The sequence below is a fragment of the Melanerpes formicivorus genome, unplaced genomic scaffold (assembly GCF_026170545.1).
Source record: "Melanerpes formicivorus ecotype bairdi unplaced genomic scaffold, bMelFor1.0.p_v2 SCAF_1, whole genome shotgun sequence".
Classification (NCBI taxonomy): Eukaryota; Metazoa; Chordata; class Aves; order Piciformes; family Picidae; genus Melanerpes; species Melanerpes formicivorus.
The window spans coordinates 58,196,599-58,223,718 of NW_027142353.1; the positions used below are offsets into that span (position 1 = coordinate 58,196,599).

A 27,120-nucleotide genomic window follows, 5' to 3' on the forward strand; every position below is an offset into this window, starting at 1 on the left:
TCCTATACTCATGCACTGGTAGGAACTCAGTGTATGCCTACAGGGATAGCAGCTGCATGTAAAAGTTCTCAAACCAAATTAGTCTCATCTATAAATGCAAAGTCACATACATTGATCTGAATGCTTTATTGTTTCAGTTGTACTATATTTCTCAGATAGAAGGTGCTGTCAAATGAAAAGGGTATTGCCACTGTAGCATGAGTAGCTGCATGTGACCTCCAAAAACCAGAATGATCCCAGTGTTCTAAAAAATGCAAACAGAAAAGTGCTGTGCTAAATCGCCTCACCTACACACCTACTAATGCAAGGACAGGGTACAAGGTTTTCTTTCAGGGAAGCAGTATGGTAACAAAGCTGTGCCAATTTGCCTACAGTTCCCTACTGAGGGTTAGTTGATGATGGATGGAGTACAGCCACATGCCTGGATATTTCTCATCTAACATTTCTGTTCTACTGCTGGTTGTAAGAACACAGGAAAAGGCAAACCTAGAAATATTGTTATGAAAAATGTTGGGGTATTTTTAATGGGAGATTCAGGATATTTTTGTTGGACAAACCAACATAATGATTTAACATTTCTTAACAATCAAATCCTAGAGGTGGGATTCAGCTCCCATACATATACAGAGGCATCTAAACAGAGAGGCTTAGTTCAGCTTCTCTGTTGCCATCTGAGATGCTGTAAGGCAGCTTTAGCCACAGATTGCCTGTATCACAGTATCACAGTATCACTAAGGTTGGAAGAGACCTCAAAGATCATCAAGTCCAACCTGTCACCACAGACCTCATGACTAGACCATGGCACCAAGTGCCACGTCCAATCCCCTCTTGAACACCTCCAGGGATGGAGACTCCACCACCTCCCTGGGCAGCACATTCCAATGACAAATGACTCTGTCCATGAAGAACTTTCTCCTCACCTCCAGCCTAAACTTCCCCTGGCACAGCTTGAGACTGTGTCCCCTTGTTCTGGTGCTGGTTGCTAGAGAGAAGAGACCAACCCTTCCTGGCTACAACCACCTTTCAGGTAGTTGTAGAGGGCAATGAGGTCTCCCCTGAGCCTCCTCTTCTCCAGGCTAAACAATCCCAGCTCCCTCAGCCTCCTCTCATAGCCCTTGTGCTCAAGGCCTCTCACCAGCCTCGTTGCCCTTCTCTGGACACGTTCAAGTGTCTCAATGTCCTTCTTAAACTGAGGGGTCCCGAACTGGACACAGTACTCAAGGTGCAACCTAACCAATGCAGAGTACAGGGGCACAATGACTTCCCTGCTCCTGCTGGCCACACTATTCCTAATGCAGGCCAGGATGCCATTGGCTTTCTTGGCCACCTGGGCACACTGCTGGCTCATGTTTAGGCAGCTGTCAATGAGCACCCCCAGGTTTCTCTCTGTTTGGGAGCTCTAATGCCTCACGTTGTGTATGCCTCATGTTGTGTATGCCTCCTGTTGTGTCCGCCAGCCTTGCACAGATGCTTCTGTGCTCTAGGGCACTAGATGCTTACATTTAATTCCACTGGAAACTGCAGAGCTATTTGGTTTATTTTGAATGAGACATCTCATTTAGTCATTTGAATCCCATATAGTGTCCATTAGCTGTATTGACTCAATCTCCAGTCACTGTAATGGAAGTCTGACATGTAGACACAACATTTAAGTGCCTACAAGCTGGAACTGACTGTGCCACATCCTTCCCCAAAGCATTTAATGTTCACCAAATGTAAAGACTCAATAAGAGACATATGAAAACATGGACCTAAAAAGCTTCACTGAGCTCCTCAGCAGATTAGTGTTCCAATTTCATTTCATTTAGCAATCCTTTAAATTTTAGCATCAACAATAACATTTGGGAAAGAGGTTATTTCAGCAGATGTGGTTGATTCACAGGCAAAGTTAAAGTCCAGACAAATCTTTCAGTGTCTAATTTTTGGATCCAGTTCACAAAATGTTCAGTATTCTTTAATGAAAGTAGCATCTCTGTTTCAGATTTAAAGCATACAGGTTTGACAACTCATAAAAACAAGCAAACAAAAATCCTGTAAGAGCTCTACACAGCTCTACAGAAGATTAATTCAGCAGGAGCCAAATTCAGGAGCTTGACAGCCACAGCCACTCAGCCTAGGCTTACAAGCTCTGTCAGTAGAGTTTGGCAGCATAAATATCCCACCACAAAGCTCAGGATTATGGTTTCTAAGGGGAGATGTGGATAACCATGCAACTGTCAGCACCTATCTATGCAGATATTACTTGGCAATCTCCTATTTTGCTCACAAAGGAGCAAATCAAATACGCCTGATCAATAGCTAAGTTATAGGTGTCTTTTGCATAAACATTTCAAAAGTAAAAGGAAAGCACCACTGGCAATCTGTAGGGTCTTTTCTGGTCCATGATTTTCAACATATTCAGAAGCAATCTGCAGAGTTAGGAGCAAGGAGGCAAAGCCTTAGTAGCAGTCTTGGAGCTACACTGCAAGTATGCCTGTACCTGGCCATGCACCTCAGTGACCTGGACACAAACTCTGATGCACTGAGTATAATGCAATAGAATTAACCAGGTTGGAAAAGACCTTCCAGATCATCATGTCCAACCTATCACCCAACACCATCTTAACTAAACCACGGCACCAAGTGCCTCATCCAGTCTCCTCTTAAACACCTTCAGTGATGGTGACTCCACCATTTCCCTGGGCAGCACATTCCAATGGCCAATCACTCTTTCTGTGAAGAACTTCTTCCTCACATCCAGCCTAAACCTCCCCTGGTGCAGCATGAGACTGTGTCCTCTTGTTCTGTTGATTCCTTGACTTGACTTGTGTGTCTAGCATGTGGCTGAGCTAAGTGACCACTATGGGACTTACTCTGCTTTCCCTGCTTATGCATTGTGGGACCATGCCTCATCAGTAGGGAGGACACTGTCCCTAGCCACCTCACTGCCACTCCACTCCTGGCTCACCTTTTCTTGCAGAGCAGCCTTGCTGTTCTTAAGAGTGTATTATCTGGTTTGACAAAGAATTTCCTGTGAAGACTGTAGAATAATTTGCTTGGCAATAAATTAGCAATTAAAATTCAGTGTAAACAAAGATGAAATTATGTATACGAGGAAAAACTGTTCTAATTTTATACATAGCAGTGATGGGCTCTGAGATGATTTTCACAACCCATAAAACCTGCTATTATGAAGAAACTCTTTGCATTATTTGCATTATAAAAATCTTACTTAGGCAATCACTGTGTCTCTGTCCTGTGAGGCACTAATAGGAGAACCTGAAAGTAAATCAACAAAGGGCCAGTGCTATTGCTGTACACCATTATGTTGTACAGATGCATGTTGTCCAGTGGGATGGCTACATGGAGAGCTTTAATAGAAACAGCGCTCAGCTTTCTACTCCCCAGACTGCAAATGGTTTGTGAAGAATTTATGTCAGGCAGTGAAGTACAAAGCAAATATTCTATGCTCTGGCCTTCTCTGTCTGGCACAGGAGAATACTCTATGTATTCATTCACATCAAACTGTATTTGTCAGTTTGGGTTTTCCATAGTATCTGGTTCCTCAACAGCCTTGTGACATCAGGAAAACAGCAGCACCTTCACTGCACAGAAGAATTAAATAAACTAGAGAACATCTGAATAGCTTAGCTTCTCTTACAAGACCCAGAACATTTGCTGCTTCTTAAACACAGCAACTCAAAACCTGCTAATACTTGAAATCCATTCCTTAATGGAGTTTGTTGTAGGTGTCCACATCCACAAGGCTTAGGTTTCACTCTCATTGCAATACCTCAGATGTGGAAAGAAGGTAGCTCCTTTTAGGAACACATAAGAGGCACATCTAATGACAGAGCATTCACAGAAACACACTGTGGCAAGAATCACAGAATCACCAAGGTTGGAAGAGACCTCAAAGATCACGTCCAACCTGTCACCACAGACATCATGACTAAACCATGGCACCAAGTCATGTCCAGTCCCCTCTTGAACACCTCCAGGGACAGTGACTCCACCACTGTGCTCATCATAGCTTCAACAAGTTCAGAGAAAATCATTTCAAATCTGTAGTGAAAAAAAGGCTTCTGTTATTCCTATCATTTATTACTGCTACTGTGTTTTACTGTAAATCTGTGCAGCTTGTTATGCTATAAAAATGTACATAATATCACAGTATCACAGTATCACAAAGGTTGGAAGAGACCTCGAGGATCATCGAGTCCAACCTGTCACCACAGACCCATGACTAGACCATGGCACCAAGTGCCATCCCCTCTTGAATACCTCCAGGGATGGTGACTCCACCACCTCCCTGGGCAGCACATTCCAATGACGAACGACTCGCTCAGTGAAGAACTTTCTCCTCACCTCAAGCCTAACCTTCCCCCGGCGCAGCTTGAGACTGTGTCCCCTTGTTCTGGTGCTGGTTGCCTGGGAGAAGAGACCAACCCCTTCCTGGCTACAACCACCTTTCAGGTAGTTGTAGAGGGCAATGAGGTCACCCCTGAGCCTCCTCTTCTCCAGGCTAAACAATCCCAGCTCCCTCAGCCTCTCCTCATAGGGTTTGTGCTCAAGGCCTCTCCCCAGCCTCGTTGCCCTTCTCTGGACACGTTCAAGTGTCTCAATGTCCTTCTTAAACTGAGGGGCCCAGAACTGGACACAGGACTCAAGGTGTGGCCTAACCAATGCAGAGTACAGGGGCACAATGACTTCCCTGCTCCTGCTGGCCACACTATTCCTAATGCAGGCCAGGATGCCATTGGCCCTCTTGGCCACTTGGGCACACTGCTGGCTCATGTTTAGGCAGCTGTCAATGAGCACCCCCAGGTCCCTCTCTGTTTGGGAGCTCTCCAGCCACTCTGACCCCAGCCTGTAGCTCTATATGGGGTTGCCATGGCCAAAGTGCAGCACCTGGCACTTGGACTTGTTGAACGACATCCCATTGGACTCTGCCCATCTGTCCAGTTGGTCGAGGTCCCTCTGCAGAGCCTTTCTACCCTCTAACTGACTAACATCTGCTCCTAACTTGATGTCATCTGCAAACTTGCTGATGACTGACTCAATGCCCTCATCCAGATCATCAGTGAAGATGTTGAAGAGGATGGGGTCCAGCACTGATCCCTGGGGGACAATATGTATCAGTATAATATGGCATACTATGCTACTGAATGAGACACAGAGATAATGAAAAAGACAAGTCTGGCTTAAAAAAACACATGCTTGAGAAGTATAGAACAGAGAAGAAAAACCAGGATAGTGAGGTATTTAAGTTTAAATTTAGGAAAAGGGAGACATTTGAGTTGCTATTTATGTTCTCACATAAGAGAATCAAACAATTTGCTTCCCATAATGTGGAATTCTTTTAAACAGGGCAGCACAAGTGAATTTGGTGGACTGAGAATCCAGACCAATCGCTTTAACTTACTAACAACAATTTTCGTGTGTGTTTTGCTTTATCCTTCAGTCACCTTTCAAAAGCAGTAACAACCAAAACCACCCATTCATCACCTTCTCTTTGATCTTCACTCTTGATAGCAGTTATTTTGCATCTTTGTTCTAACCACTCCACCCCATTCCTTGCAGTAATATTAACAAGAAACTTCCTGTTCACGGGTGCCCTTCTGCAATGAATCCTATTACTGCAGGTTCAGGGAGGGGTTCAATGGGCAATGAATGCAACACGGAAGGCAGATTACTGTCGTCAGTAGATTTTTAAAAGCTGTTCACGCTCCTCAAGGTTGTGAGGTAGGCAAGGCAACTGCTAAAGGTTGGAATACACAAATGTATTAGTTTAGGGCCCCAAAAATCCTTACACAGGATGAACAGATTCAGTGTCTGTTTTTGGCCAGCACGGACTGGAGAAATATGCTTTGCCAAATAAAGACCTTGGAGACACACTGCACTTCATGAGGGCCATGAGCATCAATTCACATTTAAAAGATGTAGTGAAAAACAAGATGTTGGAATAGATACTCTCTCTAGAAAGACAGAAAAGCCTTTATAAATCCTGTAATAGACATAGCTAATTGTACCTTTTAAAGGAATTACAGACTAACCACATAATGAACAATCAAATCCTTAGAAATAGGCAGAGTTGGGTGTTTTTTCACTCTCTACATGATGGTTTGATGTGCAAGGTATTTATCTAAAGAGTTCAGGCAAATGGTTCCTTGTGGTACCTGACCTCAAACCTTCCTTGCCAATATAGCAACCAAGATGCTTAAATTCAACACGAGCCCAATTCTTCAACAGCTCGGCACCAGGCTACAGGGGAGCGTGGAGGAGCAGGCATTCACAGTTCTTACAGCTGCCAGGAGGAGCTTAGACACAGAGTATTAGAACTCATGTGAACAGGTAGATTTCTGATGAGCTGCAGATTTGAGAATAGAATAGAATAGAATAGAACAGAACAGAACAGAACAGAACAGAACAGAACAGAATAGAATAGAATAGAATAGAATAGAATAGAATAGAATAGAATAGAATTAACCAGGTTGGAAAACATCTTCAAGATCATTGAGTCCAACCTATCATCCAACACTATCTAGTTGACTAAACCATGGCACCAAGCACCCCATCCAGTCTCTTCCTAAAGGTCCATGCTATAAATTTATCACCATTTTTCTTGTCTTTGGCAGCTTAAACATGCAAGGAATACTCACAGTATATTGCTTCTGAAGCATCTCAGTGGTCTCAGTTGCTATTGCTGTGTTAGAAGCTGCAGATGGAAGCTGCCCTGGAAACCTTCAAGCTTTCATATTCTGCGGTCTAGGATCAACATTAACAGGTTGTAGATTTTGCTCCAGTAGTGGCTAATATTTGCTTAAATATAAATGTCTTGGATTTACTTCATTACTTTCTTCAGCAGTAGGAGACCATTAATAAAAGCTCACAGTGTATTACCCTGACCACTTAATTATATAATTTTATCTCTGCAGATTGTAAACACCGAAACAATAAAAGGAGCAATAGCAGATCATTCAAGGGAGGAACAAAACCCAGAAGATACTTTAATTTTATTACTGTAAAGTGGCCTTTAAAAGACATTTGGGAAGGTACTTTACAGGCTGGATAGTCTCCAAATGTTAGAAGGCTCCTACCAACGGTTATCGAGATACCAACATTAAAGTAGTTTCTCATATAGAATTCAGCATTACCAGTTTTCCAGTGAAGAATGCAGACAGAGAAGTTGTGTTTGTTTATATCAGACATGTATGTATACATACAGATGAGAACTGGTGACCTCTCCTGAGTTTCAAAACAAAGAAAAGCAGCTTTTGCTTTCTTACAAGATGGTTCCTTCAAAATCAGTGGCATGTGCTAATGTTTTAACATAATTTTATGGATTTATTTGTTATTTTGGTCTTCCAAGAGCTTCCAGTCAAAGCCATAAAGTTGCTACATAATTTCTAAGATATTACAGTAATTTTTTTGCTTTGCTGTTGCTTACAACTACCTGAAGGGAAGTTGTAGACAGGTGGATGTTGGTCTTTTCTCCCAGGCAGCCAGTACCAGAACAAGAGGACACAGTCTCAGGCTGTGCCAGGGGAAGTTTAGGTTGGATGTTAGGAAGAAGTTCTATACAGAGAGAGTGATTGCCCATTGGAATGGGCTGCCCGGGGAGGTGGTGGAGTCGCCGTCACTGGAGGTGTTCAGGAGGAGACTTGATGGGGTGCTTGGTGCCAGGGGTTAGTTGTTTAGGTGGGTTGGATTGGTTGATGGGTTGGACACGACGATCTTGAAGGTCTCTTCCAACCCAGTTTATTATTCCATTCTATTATGACATCCATAGCTTACCTACATACATACATATAGAAGCTGTACAGCTGTTAAGTTACATCATTCACAAATGTTTAAATGAATACCTGTGCTGATATCACATTTAGTGGGACGAATTGGTGTGCTCACAGCCCAGAAAGCCAACTGCATCCTGGGACATATCAAAGGAAGTGTGACCAGCAGGTCAAGGGAGGTGATTCTCCTCTGTTCTTGTGAAACCCCACATGGAGTAATGCATTCAGCTCTAAGGATCCCAGCATACAAAAGGCATAGACCTGCAGGTCCAGAGGAGGGCCACAAAGATGATCAGAGGGCTGGAGAACCTCCACTTTGAGGACAGGCTGAGTTTGGGCTGGTTGTTCAGTCTGGAAAAGAGAAATCTCTGGGGAAGCCTTATAGTTGCTTTCAAAAGGGACTGACAGGAAAGTAAGGAGGGACTGTATCAGGGGGTGTATTGAAAGGACAAAGAACACAGAGTAAAGTGATTCAAATAAGCTAGAAATCCATCATTACAGTAAGATCATATGCAGTTGCACTGGAAATATGGGGTTTATCTTTTTATCAGGAAGACAAGAGCAGTAGGTGGAAAATAAACATAATATTTAGGGAAATTATGAATAGAAGATTGGAACAATCCTCAATGGCTCCTTTGCCTTGCACTTTGAACAAGAGTTTACATTATCACCATGTGAACATAACATGCTAGTATTGTTACTAACAATGCCTCCAATTTATAGTCACTTTGCACTGGAGTGAGATCTTATTTCATAAAGTTACTGACAAATTATTGCTATGAAGTTACTCAGCTAGTTTGCAAATACTTCAGTATATATAAACTGCATTTGCCTTTAACACAAGCAGCTAGACAGTATTCAGGACTATTCTGTTGGGTCATTTTCACTGGAAAAACTTTACCTGTTCTCTCTCAGCATACCTTGGTTGTGCAAATCATCTCTCCAGAGACCTGTTTCCTAACTACAGTATCACAGTATCACCAAGGTTGGAAGAGACCTCAAAGATCATCAAGTCCAACCTGTCACCACAGACCTCATGATTAAACCATGGCACCAAGTGCCACATCCAATCCCCTCTTGAACACCTCCAGGGATGGTGACTCCACCACCTCCCTGGGCAGCCCATTCCAATGGTGAACGACTCTCTCGGTGAAGAACTTTCTCCTCACCTCGAGCCTAAACTTCCCCTGGTGCAGCTTGAGACTGTGTCCTCTTGTTCTGGTGCTGGTTGCTTGAGAGAAGAGACTAACTCCTCCTGGCTACAACCGCCCTTCAGGTAGTTGTAGACATCAGTGAGTCTCCCCTGAGCCTCCTCTTCTCCAGGCTAAACAACCCCAGCTCCCTCAGCCTCTCCTCATAGGGCTTGTGCTCAAGGTCTCTCACCAGCCTCATTGCACTACCAGGAGGGTAACTTCCATATTCAGAAGCCTAGCTCTGATTTCACTGTTTTATCCTGTAGTGAAATACAAGCATGAACATGAATTTGTTCCTTGCTATTTTCTGTGAAATCAAAATTATGTAATCATATGCTAGTGATAACAGAAAATTACATGTCATTAAGTAATGTGAATTAAAAATCCCGAGCAGGATTTGAAGAAGGCTGTAAGCCAGTGACTAAGACTTACTCCTTCTTTTGACTTTCCCTTCAGGCCACAGTACTAGTGCTCTGCAGCGCACTTTCTAACCTCCTGGTTGATTTAATATACTCACACAGTCTGATTCTCAACATCCTTCCCACCCTGAGAGTCACTCTGCTTGATCATCCGCTAGAGTAGAGATGAAGCCTCCTACAACTAGGTCAATAACACTTAACCTTCATGACACAAATCAATGACCTAGTCAAAAGTATTTTCCCAGTTCAAAGTTACTCCAAATATGTTGCTAGGTCGATGACACACTACAGATTAGGCATTGCCTCCCTGTACAAGTGACCTGTGAGACTCTCCACAGCTCTTTCACCACCCTTTTCATCAGTTTCTCCTACCCTCCCTCCTAGCCATCAGTGCTGGTGATTCTTGGATTTGGATGCTGAGGGTTCTGATTTAATATTTTCCTTTAACTCATTCTGAATTTTCCCAATATTTTACTCAACCTCTCCACCTATTTGCCTCTCTCAGAACCTGTTTTGCTCCACCCCCAGCTCTTGTTGCTTCCACCATCACATCCACCGGCAAGGTATCACAATAGCCCACACTGGAGCCAAAATTAGGTTTCCCAGGTAAGAAGGTTATTTGTTAGGTCCTTTCCTGGGTTCCTCTTCTATTGTTTTCCATCACAGAGCCAAGATCTGTGCACTTTGCCAGCATGCATGCTGCTCTCCCACCCCACCCTAGACCTCATGTCTTTATGCCTACCTCACCTCTGGAGCTGTGCCTGGGGGTGCGCCCCTCGATACACTCCTGCAGTGAAGCCACTCCTGGTCCTGGCTCAGACACTCTGCATTTGCCCCACCTGTGAAGCCATGCCTCAGGCTGGGCTCCTCCCTACACCCTTAGCTTTGTGCTTCCTTGCTGCTTCCTCCAAGCATTTACCTATCAGTGGAACCGAGCATGTGCCCATCAAGCTGTAGTGCCTGATTGCTTGAATTTTGAATGCAGACAAAGCATATACATAGGTACAATTATAATGTATTAAGCTTGAGAAAAGGAGAGAACAGTGTGTTTCTCTTCCAGATAAACATCAACCAGACAACTAACATGTTAGACATTTATAACTGATTTGTAGGTTGACAGTGACATACCATCCCCAGACATTTAGGTATGTCTTCCAGCACAAGTGCTCCTTTTTGCTTGTGATGACTTTTAGCTGTAGCAGCAGAACATGATCAGCACTTAAAATCACAAAATCATAGAATTGTTTCAGCTGTAAAAGACCCCTAAGATCGTTGAGTCCAACCACTCACCTAACACCACCATGGCCATTAAACCATGCCACAAAATGCCATGCCTACATGGTTTTTGAATACTTGTACAGGGTCTGGCTGAGACTGAGTTAACCTCCATAGAAGCCTCCTGTGCTTTGCATTTGGGACTAGAACGGTGTTCTTAACACATCTGTGTTTTGAATATTGCTGAGCAGTGTTTACATGGCATCAAGACTTCTGTTTTGTTTATTTTCCATACTCTGCCCTACCAGCAAGTAGGCTGAGGAGGGGCAGCAACCCTGATGGCCAACCCAAACTGATCAAAGGGATATCCCATAAAACATTGTGCTCAGCAATAAAAGCTCGAGGAAAGGAGTAGGAAAGGGGGATGTTTTCGATTAAAGCATTTGTCTTCCCAAATAACCATTATGCATGCTGAGGTCCTGCTTCCCAGGAGATGGCTGGACACCTGTCCAACAGCGGGGCGTAGTGAATTAATTCCTTATTTAGCTTTGCTTGCACAGGCAGCTTTTCTTTGTCTGTTAAACTGTCTTTATTTCAATCCATGAGTTTTCAGCTTTTGTTATTCCAAGTCTCTTCCCCAGCCCTCTTGATGGGAGCAAACAAGAGACTGGGTGGGGACCCAACTGCTAGCCAGGGTCAGCCTATGACAGCACTCAAACTACAATGGCCTTGCCTGACAGTCAGCTAATTGTCCTGTTCTCTTTCATCAAGGCTGATGGAAAACAGGTACACGTGTCACCGTCAGGGCATGGAGGAAGAGCTGGTTTTGTTCCTCATCTTGAATGAGGTGTTTGAATGAAAAAGTATTTTTGCTACTTTGACCTAATCATACCTGACAAAGGTTAATTGCAAAGGCAGAGAATTATTTTTGCCTCCTTTTCAAGGCTCTTTTGTGGAGATCACAGCGCCAAGGAAATTAAGGCAAGAGGGGAAAATTTAGCTGTTCTGGGTAGCAGGATTCAGCTGCTCCTTAGAAACCTACTGTATTTTCATTACTGTTTTTCCATCCCCAGAACAGCATGCCCAGCACTTAACAACATTATGATTTTTAAGATCATAAGAAAAGTTGCTACCATTACCAGAGGTTGCCCATACAGGGGAGGCACATTGAAGGTAACAGGCAGCTCCTGGTTCCCTCCAGATGAATTTTAAAATTGTCCAGCTGGGAGCCATCCTGCTATTTCCACTGCTTCTGGCAGCTGCTGCCCTTGCTGAGTAATAGCATGTCACCTGGGTAATGCAACATGTTGCATTCCAACCTGCTAAAACACTTAAGGTTGTCAATCCTGCCAGATTAAGAGTCAATCCTGCCAGTGCAATTTTCCATTTCCTGGGGCAGCAACTGATCTCAAAACCAGGCTGCCAGGAATCCCACCACCACTATAGATGGATCTCTTACACAGCAATAAGACTAGTATCAAAGGACCTGCATGGTGGGCAAGTCCTTGTAGATTCACCTCCGATATTAGATAGAATTTCCATGTTATATGTGGCACAGAATCATTATTGTGCAATTTTACTGATTTGGTGATGACTGTTGCCAAGTGGCAACACCTACACCAGCAAATCAAGCACAGAAGATGAAGATGATTGTTTACTGAGCATCTCATATAAATCCCCTTGCCTTTAAAGCCCAGCCATCACTAAGGCTTTGCCATCTTGGTTCTGCATTTCTCATTTGCTCTTAAGAAAGGCTTTTATGTAGTTCATGTGGTAAATAAACCAAGAAGCTAAAACTGAATCAATTATTCTGATAGCTTTTGTGGCATCAAAATGCTTTTACTAGCATTTTTGTGACAGCACTTAATAAAGTGAAACCCATCCCGTTTTTACAGTGTTACAAAATTTGTGTGTAATTCTTTTGTCTGATGAAATAGAGCTGAATAAGCCAAAATGTATAGATGGCATTACAGGAAAATGAGATTATATGTCATAGTATCATAGTATCAGTCAGGGTTGGAAGGGACCACAAGGATCATCGAGTTCCAACCCCCCTGCCATGGGCAGGGACACCCCACACTAGATCAGGCTGGACAGAGCCTCATCCAGCCTGGGCTTAAACACCTCCAGGGACGGGGCCTCAACCACCTCCCTGGACAACCCATTCCAGGGTTTCACCACTCTCATGGTGAAGAACCTCCTCCTCACATCCAGTCTGAATCTCCCCACCTCCAGCTTCATTCCATTCCCCCTAGTCCTATCACTACCTGAGATCCTGAGAAGTCCCTCCCCAGCCTTTCTGTAGCCCCCTTCAGATACTGGAAGGCCACAATTAGGTCGCCTCAGAACCTTCTCTTCTCCAGACTGAACAGCCCCAACTCCTTCAGTCTGTCCTCACAGGAGAGGTGCTCCAGCCCTCTGATCATCCTTGTGGCCCTTCTCTGGACACGTTTCAGCACCTCCATATCCCTCTTTTAATAGGGGCTCCAGAACTGGACACAGTACTCCAGGTGGGGTCTCACCAGAGCCGAGTAGAGGGGGAGGATCACCTCCCTTGACCTCCTGGCCATAATTCTCTTGATGCAGCCCAAGATCTGATTGTCTTTGCAGGCTGCAAGTGCACACTGAGAGCTCATGTTGAGCTTTTTGTCCACCAGCACCTCCAAGTCTCTCTCCTCAGGGCTGCTTTCCAGCCAGTCACTGCCCAGCCTGGATTTGTGCCTGGGATTGCCTCGACCAGATGCAGGACCCTGCACTTGTTCTTATTGAACCTCATGAGGTTGGCTTGTGCCCACCTCTCCAGCCTGTCAAGGTCCCTCTGGATGGCCTCCCTTCCCTCCAGCGTGTCTGCTGCACCACACAGCTTGGTGTCATCAGCAAACTTGCTGAGAGTGTAGCTCAAACTCTTCAACATGTCACTCTACCAGAAGTTACTAGAAAAAATGCTGTAGTTATATCTATATCTATATCATCTATATCTATATCTATATCATCTACATCTATATCTACATCTCTATCTATCTATCTACATGCAGTTTCTAACACATTGCCTGTAGATTATTGATACAGTCCCTCTGTTTTTCATTATTCCTCATTAAAAAACAATAAAATAATGGATTATATAGCACTGTCACTTTTAATCCACACAAACATCATGTTTCATTCAGTATGAAATACGAAGTCTGCAAGGTTCATTAACACTGATAATTTGCAGAAAAACTACTAATGTAATTAATTCAATTGGGACAGGAAAGACTTCTTAATTCTGCATCCCTTCTGGACTCAAGAGTTTCAGTTGGACTGCACCAAATTTTCTTAACTACAGGTTGACACAATTAGAACAACTTCAGCACAGAGCTCCCCAGGAGGAGAGGTGTGCTGACGTTACCCTACTAGCATTACATGCTGTCATCTTCAGTTCTCCCCACTAAAGAGCTCTGCAGAGCACACGGTTCTCCCTTGCATGCTTACACAGACCGGCTATTCACAAGTAGCTGGATTTGGTGCTGCAATCAAAGGTAGCTAGGATGTTGAATGGATGCAAGCCAGGGCACAGCAGAGCTCATCTACAGAACTCATTGTTTAGCGAAAATCTCATTCCACAAGAATGAAGTAGGGAGAATAAAAGCATTTGATTTTGCATCGTTATTTGTTTCTAACCTCTCAAAGCTGCTTTTATTTCCCCACCTAGTTAAAATCTCTTCTTTGACTACCAAGTGCACTGGAGAGGGTCCTTTGCCATTGACACTCCCATACTATTCTAGTTCTTGAAATGTAACCTGTTATTAATATGCAAAGCTGTTATTTCATTTTTTAATATGTTTTAAAGTGCTAACCTCTTTTGCCATTGCACCAGGACTGTCAAACAGGGGGTGGCTGGGGAATCTGTAATGCACAATTCTCAGCACAGAGCCCAGGAAAGAGCCTTCTCTCTCACGCTGCTCACACAGCTCCTGGTAATGTTCTGGCTTCAGAACCTGAAACCTCTATTATGCTGAAGCAGATATTCAAGTAGAAATATAAACTGAATTAGTGAATAGACATTTACAGTTTAACTCTGGCATTTGTTAATCTCACCCAGATGTTAATTTCGACAGAATTCCTTCTTTATCCTCCTCCAAGACACCTTTACCAGTTGCACATGCAAATCAATGAACTACAGAGCCAGTTAGATATTTAGCATGGATTCAGCAAGGAGGCAAGAAAACACAAATTGTCTGGCTTTATTTCTCCCATTAGTGCCAGCACAGGCTCCTGGTTACGTATCACAGTCACACTCATGGAGGACTGGCTTCCACCCAGGCTACACAGTAAACCTTCAGTGGTTTCAGTTAGCCTTTCATTTTCACCACCTGCACTAGGCCTTTAAAATTTTGGTCAGACTTTCCAGTGCCAGCTCCATTGTAGTCTGTGTTATAATGTTATAATGATCTCTCAGTGTGCACTTGCAGCCCGCAAAGCCAATCAGATCCTGGGCTGCCTCAGGAGAAGTGTGGCTAGCAGGTCGAGGGAGGTGATCCTCCCCCTCTACTCAGCCCTGGTGAGACCCCACCTGGAGTACTGTGTCCAGTTCTGGAGCCCCTATTACAAGAGGGATGTGGAGGTGCTGGAACGTGTCCAGAGAAGGGCCACAAGGATGATCAGAGGGCTGGAGCACCTCTCCTGTGAGGACAGACTGAAGGAGTTGGGGCTGTTCAGTCTGCAGAAGAGAGGGCTCCGAGGTGACCTAATTGTAGCCTTCCAGTATCTGAAGGGGGCCTACAGGAAGGCTGGGGAAGGACTTCTCAGGATCTCAGGTAGTGATAGGACTAGGGGGAATGGAACGAAGCTGGAGGTGGGGAGATTCAGGCTGGAGGTGAGGAGGAGATTCTTCACCATGAGAGTGGTGAAGCCCTGGAATGGGTTGTCCAGGGAGGTGGTTGAGGCCTCGTCCCTGGGGGTGTTTAAGACCAGGCTGGATGAGGCTCTGTCCAGCCTGATCTAGTGTGGGGTGTCCCTGCCCATGGCAGGGGGGTTGGAACTAGATGATCCTTGTGGTCTCTTCCAACTCTGACTGATACTATGATACTATGATACCACTACATGCCTATTCCTACTTGGGGTCAAGGACTGAGGAGCTCTGTGAAACTGACAAGGGCAGAGCAAATTTCAGAATCATCACTTAAGCAGAGCAATAACATCCTGCTGGACTTTATTTAATATATTACTCATATTAACTAAAAAGCTAATCATCCTGTGGAGAGAAAAGAAAACCACCTGAACCTTCTGGTGTTACATGAATTAGAACTATTAAGGACATTTATCTCTAAGGATTTATCTACCCTGCTTACATATTTCATTTAAGAGATGGAAGGGAAAAAAATCTCATCTACAAAAATTTGCTTTTAAAGTATAACCTGTATTTATAGGATATCCTTTCTCATTAAGCAGTTGCTATCTGTTTATCACTGAATTTAGGTAAGTAGCCTTTATGAGAGAGTAAACAAAAATAATTGTCAAGCCTCGTTAAATTATTCTTTAAACATTTAGCTATTGACTTCAGTGGGAGTTGAACCAAACCCTAAATGAAAAGCTGAATTGCTCAAGATTAAAAAAACAAAACAACCCAAAACTTGTTTTAAGGCCTGGGGGACAGTTTGTTTATTTTTCTACTGTACTGGTATTGTTCTTTTATTAAGTGTACAAACAGGTGGGATGGGATTCCTCTCACCTAACTTTAGGCATACACAGTGTACAATTCGGAACGAGTCATGCTAGACTCCCTTTATATTCAGGAGAGAGAAAGAGCCTCTTTTAAGGCATGATTCATCTGACCTCTTTTAGATGTCTGCTATAGAATGAGATAAATTGTGTACTGCAAGCATTTGGTATTCTTCATTGAAAATAAAGGTAATTAGAGCTGTCTACATGACAGTGTTTACATTTAGTAAAATGAGTATTTTCTCTGGCCGCTGAAGATGTTTAGACTCATTGTCAGTGTTACGTAGAAGAGGATTAACTAGTGAGTTGAACTGAAGCACAAATGTGTCTTTCTATGTGGAATTTGCTTGCTGATGTAAAAAAATAAAAAGTTTTTAGTCAGTATTACTCTTTATGTTTGTTCTTCTGACATGCTGTTCCAGTTTGAAGCAGATCCTCCCTTGCCTCCCACCAGGGCAGAAAAATGAGACTCAAACGGATTGCAGAAGTGATGGAAAGTTTAAATGGAAAAGCAGTGAGTGGTTTATAGAAGCTACAAGCACAGTGACAAAGGAGATCCCAAACCATACCCAGAAGCCTCCCAGCACTCCCCTTTCCCCACCTGAGGGTACACCCAGAACCCCCAGGGCTCTTTCTTCCCCCCCTCCACTGTTAGGCTAATCTCAGGTGGCCAGATCTGAGAGTGCCCTTCCCCCTTTTCCTCTTGGCATTAAGCCTAGCCAGGCCTAAAAGGCCTTGAGATAACTTCCCCTCCATTACCAGACAGGGAGTATCTCCCACGAGGGCAGCAAGGGAAGAAAGAGGAAGTGTAGGACTTTGCAGGTGGATTTATAGGGAGCAGGACAAATACACAGCTTCCTGTGTCCACCCACTGGGCTGGACCCTGGGGACACCAGAGATGTGTCTTATGTGGCAGCAGCAGGGGGACACCCAGCCCAAACTGCCACACATGCCATAATCATAGCTGATCAACATCAATAGCCACTGATATTGAAAAGAATGACGTAAATGGGATACCCCTCCAACTTCCACTGTTAGGAGTATTTATGCAAACCAAGTAGAGTAAGGACCCTGCCTTATACTAGTGATCCTCCTGCAATAAAAGCACTCTTAGAGTTAAGGGCTACAAAAGATCACAGAAATATCTGTGATGCAATTAAGTTCTAGACAACCTGTTTCTTTGCTGGAATGGGAGGCATTTTTCACTCCACACTTTATATTCATTTCCTGTGGTATATTTACAGAGGCATTCTGATTTTGCTAAATCATAGTTGCTGAACCTTCTCCTCCAAAACAGAGCATGTACATAAAACCAGAGTCTTCTCTGGAGTATTAATAACTGTACTGGCTTCAGGAGCTAAACAAAGAATGATATGCCTTTAGTTCAAACAATTTAGCTAAATAGATCATTAAGTTTTTCTGTTATGCACCTTTAGTTTAGATTGTGAGACTTTCATTGTTTGGTTTCTTTTCATTTTCTTAATTAAATTAAAACTGAACTAATTGTTTGGGGTTTATTTAGATTTGCTACCTTTCTTCTTCACCTAGCATTGCACATGATGAGATTCTAAGGACATCAATCACTGTTGACAATAGTTACTATCTCTGATAATCTGGTTATTATTCTCTAGTAAAAGATGAGCTGGTGTGTGCCATGAAACAAACTTCCTCACAATGGGCTACATTTACATCTTGCAGTCAGTACACAGAAGCATTATGTATCCCTGCAAATCTGTTTTGAAGATTTAAGTGTGACATATATGCTAGAAACCACTTAGAATCACAGAAGCATACTTTGTTGACTTTAGGAGGTCAGCAGACTGAATTCCCTGCGTAAAGCAGAGCTAATTTCAATGTTAGATGTCCAGTGCCTTCCCTAGGCAAGTCTTCTGTGTCTGCAACCTCCCTGAACAATCTGTTATAGTATTGAATCAAATGCCCAAAGTCAGGCTGAGTGGGGCTTGGAGCATAAGCAATCTGATCTAGTTAGAGGTGCCCCTGCCCAGGAGTGGGATTGGACTAGCTGATCTTTAGAGGCCCCTTCCAGCACAAACTATGATATGACACTATGAATTTTCTTTTTCATAATGGTAAATTGGAATGTTTTGATGCCATTTATGTCCATTGTTCCTTGTCATTTCGTGGTGGACCTCCAGGCAGATCTCTCTGTAATCACCCATTAGGAAGTTGTACAAAACAATTAGATCCCCTTAAGCTTTTCTTCAGATTAAACAAAACCATTTCATTCAGCCTCATGTGCAGCCTCCTAGTCACCTTTGTGCCCCTCCACTGGGCTTGCTCCAGTATGATAATGTGTCTTGTCCAAAAGCAGACATAATATTCCACATGCAGCCTCCTGAGTTCCCAGGGAATACCCACTCCCCTTGGCCTGCTGGCCACACTCTTACTAATGCAGCCCAATATGCACTTTGCTTTCATTGCTGCAGGGGCATGTTGCTGGCTCACTTTCTGGTTGTTCACCATGACCCCCAGGTCCTTTCCTGAAAGACAGCCTTCTAGCCTGCTTGTTCTCAAAATGTATGGTGGCATAGTATTTTTCATGCTCAGATAGAGCTTTAGAGGAGCTTTGTTTGTTTGTTTACTTGCCCTTATTTTTCCTTCACCCACCTATTTGAACTTCAAGAATTTCCTGCCAGTTAGACTTTCAGCTACTAGCCAGAACACTTTGAGCCTGATGATCCAATAACTTTCTCATCAACCTTGTAGTCCACCCATGCTGTCTCTCTTAAGTGTGATTACAAGAATATAACCAAAGATAGTCTTGATAGTCTTGCTAAAGTCAAAATAACCAATGTCCATTGTTCACCTATCACCCCAAAGCAATTATCTCATCATTGAAGGCATCCAGATATCTGTGATGAAGGCTGCTCTTAAACTCCATCAGTTTTTTTGTGAAGAAGGACTAAATATATCACCCTACATAGCTACAGAAGCTCCAAGGGCTATAGATAGCTTTATGATGCAGCAGTCAGATTTGGGCTAGTTTTTGCAGAGGGAAGCACAAAGACTCTTGAGTTATGTCTGTACTATCATAGACCTGAATTTGCATGCCTTGCCTATACTCCCCATGTGCTGGTCTAGCATAAGCAAGGAAGCTATCCTGATAAGGAATTCAGGTACAAGTAGAGGAGTTTTGAGTTTGAATCTAATTCCTGTAAGCAGTTCAGTTATAAAAAAATGCACAACTCTACTCCAAATCCTGCAAAGTTATCCCGTCATACAGAGCAGCCTCACCTATCTCTCTGTATGCATTCATATCTTGACACCACTCTCCTTCAACTCTGACACACTTCTGTTACCTGTAGTTGATGAGCTGTGAAATTGTCAAGACTTTGAGCATGAATAGTGTCAGGTGTCAACAAGGGATGTGTTTGGTCCCAAGGATATAATACTTAGTATTACTTGTAAATACCTGGAAACTGTTTGAGGATGGCCACTCTCACAAGACCTCATGGCAACTGGTCATGATCCCATTATCAGAACAGCTGAACAAAAGGCACAAAAGAAGATAAAACCTCAGGAATGTCTCATCTAAGACAAGAAGCCCTCTGCAGCCCCATAAACAATATATTCATGACTGCTGAATGCATCTAGCTATATAGCAGGTGAGACTCCAGAGACAGATCTTTAACACTGAGGAATTATTTCTCTCAAAGAACACCCAGCTAAGGCTAGCCCAGCTAGTCCAACTCATATCCAGAAGTGATAGTACCCTCCCATGAGCCCATTGCCCCAGGTTTCACACAGATGCTCTCCAAACATGTTTGTCAGAACACTCAAATGCTCATAATGATTCCAACCACATGTCCATCTAGTTCAGCATCCTATTGCCAGATGTGGTTATAAGAAAATGTCTAAGGACAAAAGTGAATCTATTCTCAGCTCAGGGATTTTCCAAAGTGGTTTCTTTATTAAATAACCTGCAATGACTCTCTCTTTTGTCTACTTACACAGTCTCCCCTTGAAGCCTTTTGCATCCATAAAATCCTTCGGCAAGGAGTTGCACTCCTTTGTGTTGGAATCAGCTCCTATTAAGTCCATTTGATGGCACCTATATTGGAAGAAATGCCAAAGTCAATTCCTTTCCACTTGTTCTATGCCAAACAGAAATATAGAAGATATAGAATTACATAATCTGTATAGAAAATATATATGAATATATATTCAGAATATAGAAATAAATGAATCAATGTTCATACTGTACATAAGTAATGTAATCTATAGTCCATACAGAATTCCATACTGTAGAATCATAGAGTCATTAAGGTTGGAAAAGACCTCTAAGGTCATCAACATACAGAATTCCATACTGTAGAATCAGAGAATCATTAAGGTTGGAAAAGACCTCTAAGGTCATCAAGTCCAACCAGCAACCCAACATCACCATGCCCACTAAACCATGTCATGAAGTGCCACGTCTACATGTTTTTTGAACACCTCCAGTGAGGATGACCTCACCACTTTCCTGTTCTAATGCTTGACCACTCTTTTCTTCTAATGTTTGATCTAAAACTCCCCTGGCATTATTACTTGAGGCCACTTTCTCTTGTGGAGGAGACTTGATAGGGTGCTTGGTTGCATGGTTTAGTTGATTAGGTGGTGTTGGATGATAGGTTGGACACGATGATCTTGAAGGTCTCTTCCAACCTGTTCTGTTCTGTTCTGTTCTGTTCTATTCTATTCTATTCATCTATTCTATTCTAATTGCTGCTTACTTGTGAGAAGAGTTTTCACAAGTTATACATACCATAAAGACTTTGCTTCCAAATGGTAACAGTCAGCTCAGAGTTAATTTCTTCTATGTAAAAGCTAACTTATATATGAAGCCACAATTCTTTTCCACACACATTTCTCAGCCACTTTGTTTCACAAAGGCCTTTTGTGGTCCCTCACAGTCTGCCTTTGTCACAGAGTCACAGAATGACTAGAGTTGGAAGAGGCTTTTGGAGATCATATAGTTCAACTTCCCTGCTAAATCAGGTTCATGTAGAGAGGGTTGCACAGATCACATCCATGTATCTCCAAAAAAGAGACTCTACAACCTTGTTCCAGTGTTCTGTCATAAAGAGGTTCTCCAATCCCCTAGTCAACTTCATCTGAGCCATCTGAGGGACTCTCCAGTAGTTCCTTGTCTCTCTTGAACTGCGGAGCCCACAATTTAACACAACACTCCTAATGTAGCCTCATTAGGCCAGTGTAGAGGGGAGGAGAATCTCCCTTGACCTGCAGGCCACGCTCTTCTAAATGGATCCCAAGATACATTCATGGCCACAAGGGCACATTGCTGGCTCATGGTTGACATGTTAACCACCAGGACTCTCCAGGTCCTCTGTGGAGCTGTGTTCCAGCAGGTCAGTCCCTAACCTCTACTGGTTTTTGGGGTTATTGCTCCCTAGGTGCAAAATCCTACACTTGTCATTGTTGAAATTCATTACATTTCTTTCTGCCCAGCTCTTCAGCCTGTCCAGATCTCACTGAATAGAAGCACAGCCTTATGGAGTCTCAGCCACTCCTCCCAGATTTGTCCTTATCATTCTTCATATCACAAACTTTCATACCACATCAGCAAACTTGCTCACCTCCCTGCCCACTTTCCCACGTCACTAAAGAGTGTAACGAACAACACGAATTCCCCTAGAGGGCTCTGGGAAACTCCAGCGGTGACCTTCCTCCTCTTAACCTTTTTAGCCTTCTTTTAACCTGTTACTTACCCACAAAAGAACCTTTTACTTAAACTGATGATTACTAAGCTTCCTTGGAAACTGTTGATGATGGTACTGTCAAAAGTCTTCAAAACTCCAAGCAGATTGGGTCAGCTTTGCTCTCACTGTTCAAATATTAGCTAACACCTTTCAAAAAGAGGATTGTAAAGTAGGACTTTATGGGGGCGATGGAGATTGGAATCAATACGGCTGACCAATATGATCGAGTATTGCTCTTTATTGTTCCAGTGTTGCAGGCCTATGGAGCAGGCCTGTAGTGCAAGTATAGCACAGTAAAGTAAAGTGTAGAAGAAGAAGAGACAGGAAAGGCAGAAGTGCGTAGCAAGGGAACTGCTACAACTTACATAAACTCGGAGTGCCTTGTTGGCATGGCTTCATTGGTTCCCATCACACTATTACAGATTATTGGTCCAACTACTAACGACACGCAAGGTTGTTGATGCATGTGCGTGTCCTGTTGTCCCAAGATAACTGTCCATGTTTATAGCTACCAGTGCCTTGTTTTAGTTACATGCTGCAGGCACAGCACTGTTTTGCTACACTGCTAGCTGGCTCTGCATTTATGCTGAGCATGGCCTACCACCATGTCAGGCTCTAGGACTGCACTGCCAGATTGCTCACACTGCTCATCGCTGGCATTGCCACAGGACTTCCCTTTTTAGAAGCCACACTGACTCTTCCAGGGTAACCTGTATGAATTCAGGTAACCACTCACCCTGCCCTTACTTACATTTTTCACAAATTTGCCCAGAGGTCTGATGCATAACCCTGTAGCTGCCTTGATTCTCTCCAAAAACAGTTTTATAGCTGCTTTCTATTTGCCACATTCCAGTCCTCAGGTATCAAGAACTCTAGTGAGCTGTTATAAGACTATGGTAAGCCTTCTTAGAACCATTGGATGAAATAACTCCTATTATTGGTTATTTGTTAGTGTCACTCATTAGTGTCATGACACTGACACTTTGTAAGTGTCATTTGTTGCAGTCACTTCCGTTTCAGTCATGTCGTCTCTTGGAAAAGGACTCTGGCATCTGCATTTTCCTAGTTTCCTCCACAGGGAACATAATTTTCTTCTCTGCAAAGGTTATCTGCCTTCTGCAGTGCTTCTTTTACCTTCTTGAAATGTTTGTTCTTAGTGCTGCCTTAGAGTCCTCTAGCAAGTCGTTCATCCCAACTCTTTCTTGTTGTTTTTTATTGGTCTGCTTAATTTTATGGCAGGATTTATGAACTTTTCCCATTTCTCCATTTGGATATGACTTCAGTGTTTTAAAGGCTGCCTTCTTGCTTCTAATAACATCTCTTTCATACTGTTAGTCATGCTTAGTTCTTTTTCCCTTTACCCAAGCCTCTTTTAATAAGTTGCACACATTGGCATATAACCTTATTATATTTAATGCGTAATTCAGCCATGTCAGAGGCATTGGCCTCTGGTGATTATGTGCCTATTAGTTAAGCAGCAAGAGAAGATTATATAGTTTCTGCCAAGAGACCAGATGTTTTACACACTATTAGCCAACCTATGGCTCTGACAGTCAAGACATCAGACCTACAATAAAGCAGAAATCCTGCATCGTTTCAACAAAACATGTTTCTCCTCCCATTCCACCCAGTGCTCTTATACTCCAGAGATGTACTAGTAACTGCCTTCTTCACATACCTCTCCAGGACACAGCTCTTTGCAGCAACCTCCTAAAAACCTAACTTGTTTTGCCTTGCAAGGGATCCTGCTTGCAGTCTTCCCTCCAGTCCAGAGAAAGTGCAGTCCCAATGAGCATTCAAATTGGAATCAGAACTGATTAGACAGCCAGCTGAATATGACTCAGCAGTGTGCTCAGGTAGGCAAGAAGGCAAAAGGCATCCTTTGACAAGCAGGACCAGGGAAGTGGTTGTCCTCCTCTACTCAGCACTGGTGAGGCCACACCTGGAGTACTGTGTTCCATCTGGGAGCCCTCACTACAAGAAAGACATCAAGTTGCTGAAGTGGGTCCAGAGAAGGGCAACAAAGCTGGTGAAGGGTCTGGAAAACAAGTTTTATGAGTAGCAGCTGAGGGAACTGAGGTTGTTTAGTCTGGAGAAAAGGAGATTGAGGGGAGACCTTCTTGCTGTCTACAACTACCTGAAAGGAGGTTGTAGCAAGGTGGCTGTCTCTTCTCCCTAGTAACGTGATAGGACAAGAGCAAATGGCTTCAAGTTGCACCAGGGAAGGTTTAGATTGGGTATTAGAAGAAACTGCTTCACCAAAAGGGTTATTGAACAATGGAACAGGCTCTCCAGGTAGGTGGAGGTGTTTAAAAGATGCACAGATGTAGTGCATAGGGACATGGCTTAGTCCTAGATTTGGCAGCATTAGATAACTGTTGGAAGGAGGAAAGGAAGAAAGACAGTCATAAACAAACAAAAAAAAGGCAAAACAAAGGGGTGGGATGGAGTCCAAAGCAGCACCAAATACACTAAAAGCAGCATCACAAAGTGCAAGGGGAAGAGCACAGCCACTATTTCAGAGATTGCTCTCACAATGACTTCTTACTGCTATGCAGTGCTAATCTGCTTTTGGGATATCCCTCTTACCTTTCTTCTGGTGGTCACATTTTTAGCATGATGCCCTTTTGCCATTCTAAGGGATCAACAAATCTGTTTCAGCAGAAATAACACAGTACTGGGAAAAAAACCAAACACAGAAGTTCATATAGACAGTGTATAGGGTAGGAAAGCATTAGGGTGAGAGGCAGAAGCAGCAAGAAGTACTTGTAAGGTGAGGAAACCTGCCATATTTGTAGGGCAGAGCCTAAATATGGGGAAGGGAGCAGCCCACGCTCAAGGGATTGGGAGGAAAAGAAAAGCAGGTGAATTAAGAGACTCAGAGGGAGGAAGTGCTTGAGGAAATTGTTAAAAGGAGCAGTATGAAGCCACATAGGCTGCAAGATGTGACTTGTGAATGTGGTACACCTTGAAGATTGGCTTTCCCTTTGGGAACAGGCTTACTGCCTGTGGCAGTTTCAGGGTGGACAACAATGGCCTACACTCTGCAACTTGCTCAGCCTGGTCTTGGCTCCCTCCTTGCCTCACAAGATGCTGTGTAGCACACAAATGGGTCTAATGACACAAGCAGCATTTGGATGCTGAACATCCAGTCAATCTTCAAAGTGCACTACTTCACAGTTAAAATGCCTAAATGAAAGTCCAAAGCTCTTTTGAAGTGGCAGCTGGGGGCCCCATGAGAGACCCTAGAGGATGCTCACTGTTCAGTGGAAATGTCTACCTGTGGCAGTGGGAGCTATGCACTGCAAGGCACCACATCCAGAGACCCATCTAGACTTCTGGCTGTTAATTTAAAACACATAAATCAATAATGACTATTAGAGTAAATTGAGATCTAAATGACAGGCTTGTAAGAGGGAGAGGCACTGCTTTTGTTTTTATGTGTAGTATGATCAAACTATTTTTGACCCAGGTTAGTTTTACAAGCATTTATTTCAAACACAATAAGCAGATTTAATACATTTTAAATGAAAAGCCCTTCATCTTTATTCTTTGCCTTGTCATGAAGCCTTTTTCACTTAGCACAGGGAGTTAATTAAAGTAGCCTTCACTAATCTGTGTGACAATTTACACAGTAATTAGTTCAACAGGAACAGACAAGACTTCACAGTTCTTCCAAGCCTCAAGGTTGATACGAGCCTCAAGGTCAATTACCACAAGATGCAACCAACCCTCCTGCGCATTCCCCTCAACTCTCTAGTTGCTAACCAGCTTTTAGAAAACAGCCCTTATGGCTTTCTGGAGTCCTACAGTTTGAAATCCTCCACTGAAAGTAAGGAGGAGTAACACCACCCATGATACAACAGTATTTGTGAAATGCAGTTTTTGAAGAATTTGCCCTGTAATTAAGGACAGTGTGTCAGCATCCTCCTTAGTGGCACTCCCAATTAACATTACTAATAGACGTCTCATGTCTGCAGCCTCTCACATGCTATTTTGTTGCTGTGTTTCAGGTTGCTAAACAGAAGAGATGCTACGAGAAAACATCTCTGTATTTTCCTGGAACAGCTGTTAGCTATGAAACATTAAGGAAAAATAAATAATCAGAGAGTGTCTCAGGTTTACTCAACAAATTTAAAACACATAAGGTGCTAGAGACTCTAAATACTGGAATGCAGGCTGCTCCCTTGCCATCATGATCCACACAGGTTGGACTCAGTGATCTTTGAGGTCTCTTCCAACCTTAGTGATACTGTGATATATGAAAAAGACATTTAAAAAACGCTAAAATGAGGTGGAGTAACGAAGAGACATGGAGAAGCAAGGTTTGTTCACAGAATAAACTTGTGGTAGACAGCTCCATAGAGAGCAGCTGTTTCTAGTCATGAACCAACACAAACTTTGTAATGCTGATACAACATACCAGTTGTCTCATTGCCTTATTTTTGTTGTTTGGTCACCAAGAATCAGGTAAATTCTTCTTTGGGACAGATTACTGATGCCAGAAGCTACACAGAAAGGTGGAGCCTCCTGCAACCTATTCACACTATGCTTTGAGGTCCTTATTTCCACTTGCACCACATGACTTCCTAGTGGAGAAGCACTCTGACACGGCCCCACATCAGACTGCTGCAGGGTGGGAAGGTGGTCGGATACAGCTCAGCCTGGCTCGGGCTGCACACCACCATGCTGATGTTTCCACTGACTCACTTTCCCGTAACAAATTCCTATTTCTCTTCCTTTCTCTGTACAGCTATGCTCACATCTGCAGCTTGATGCAGAGTAAAACCCTTCTTCAACGGAAAACTTTCAGAGGTCTTACTGCCATTCTATTACCAGTCTAGCACACTAGATAGATACATACTAGAGAGACACACACCTGTTTGTGCAGCTCCCGCTGGCACCAGCAGTTGCATTATAACGATCAGACTGAAATCAGGATGAAGTTACTTCTGAAAGGTGATTATAACGCCCAGGTCAAGGACTTCTGTTCTCCATTATTTCTTCGGGAATACATAAAGGACAGTAAATCTGAAACACTAACTAGTTCTTTCCCGTCTTGGTACAGTTACGGCTTTGCATCCAGTCTGCAAACCTA

At 43.2% G+C, this 27,120-nt stretch overlaps 1 long non-coding RNA gene across 1 annotated transcript; it reads right to left on the reverse strand.

Moving 5' to 3' along the window:
* Positions 1-19,745: 19,745 nt before the first annotated feature.
* LOC137444231 (uncharacterized) lies at positions 19,746-26,984 on the reverse strand. Its single transcript, XR_010988099.1, has 3 exons — positions 26,902-26,984; positions 20,271-20,371; positions 19,746-19,805 (listed from the first exon to the last, which is right to left on the reverse strand). It is a non-coding gene; the product is annotated as an uncharacterized lncRNA (long non-coding RNA).
* Positions 26,985-27,120: the final 136 nt, after the last annotated feature.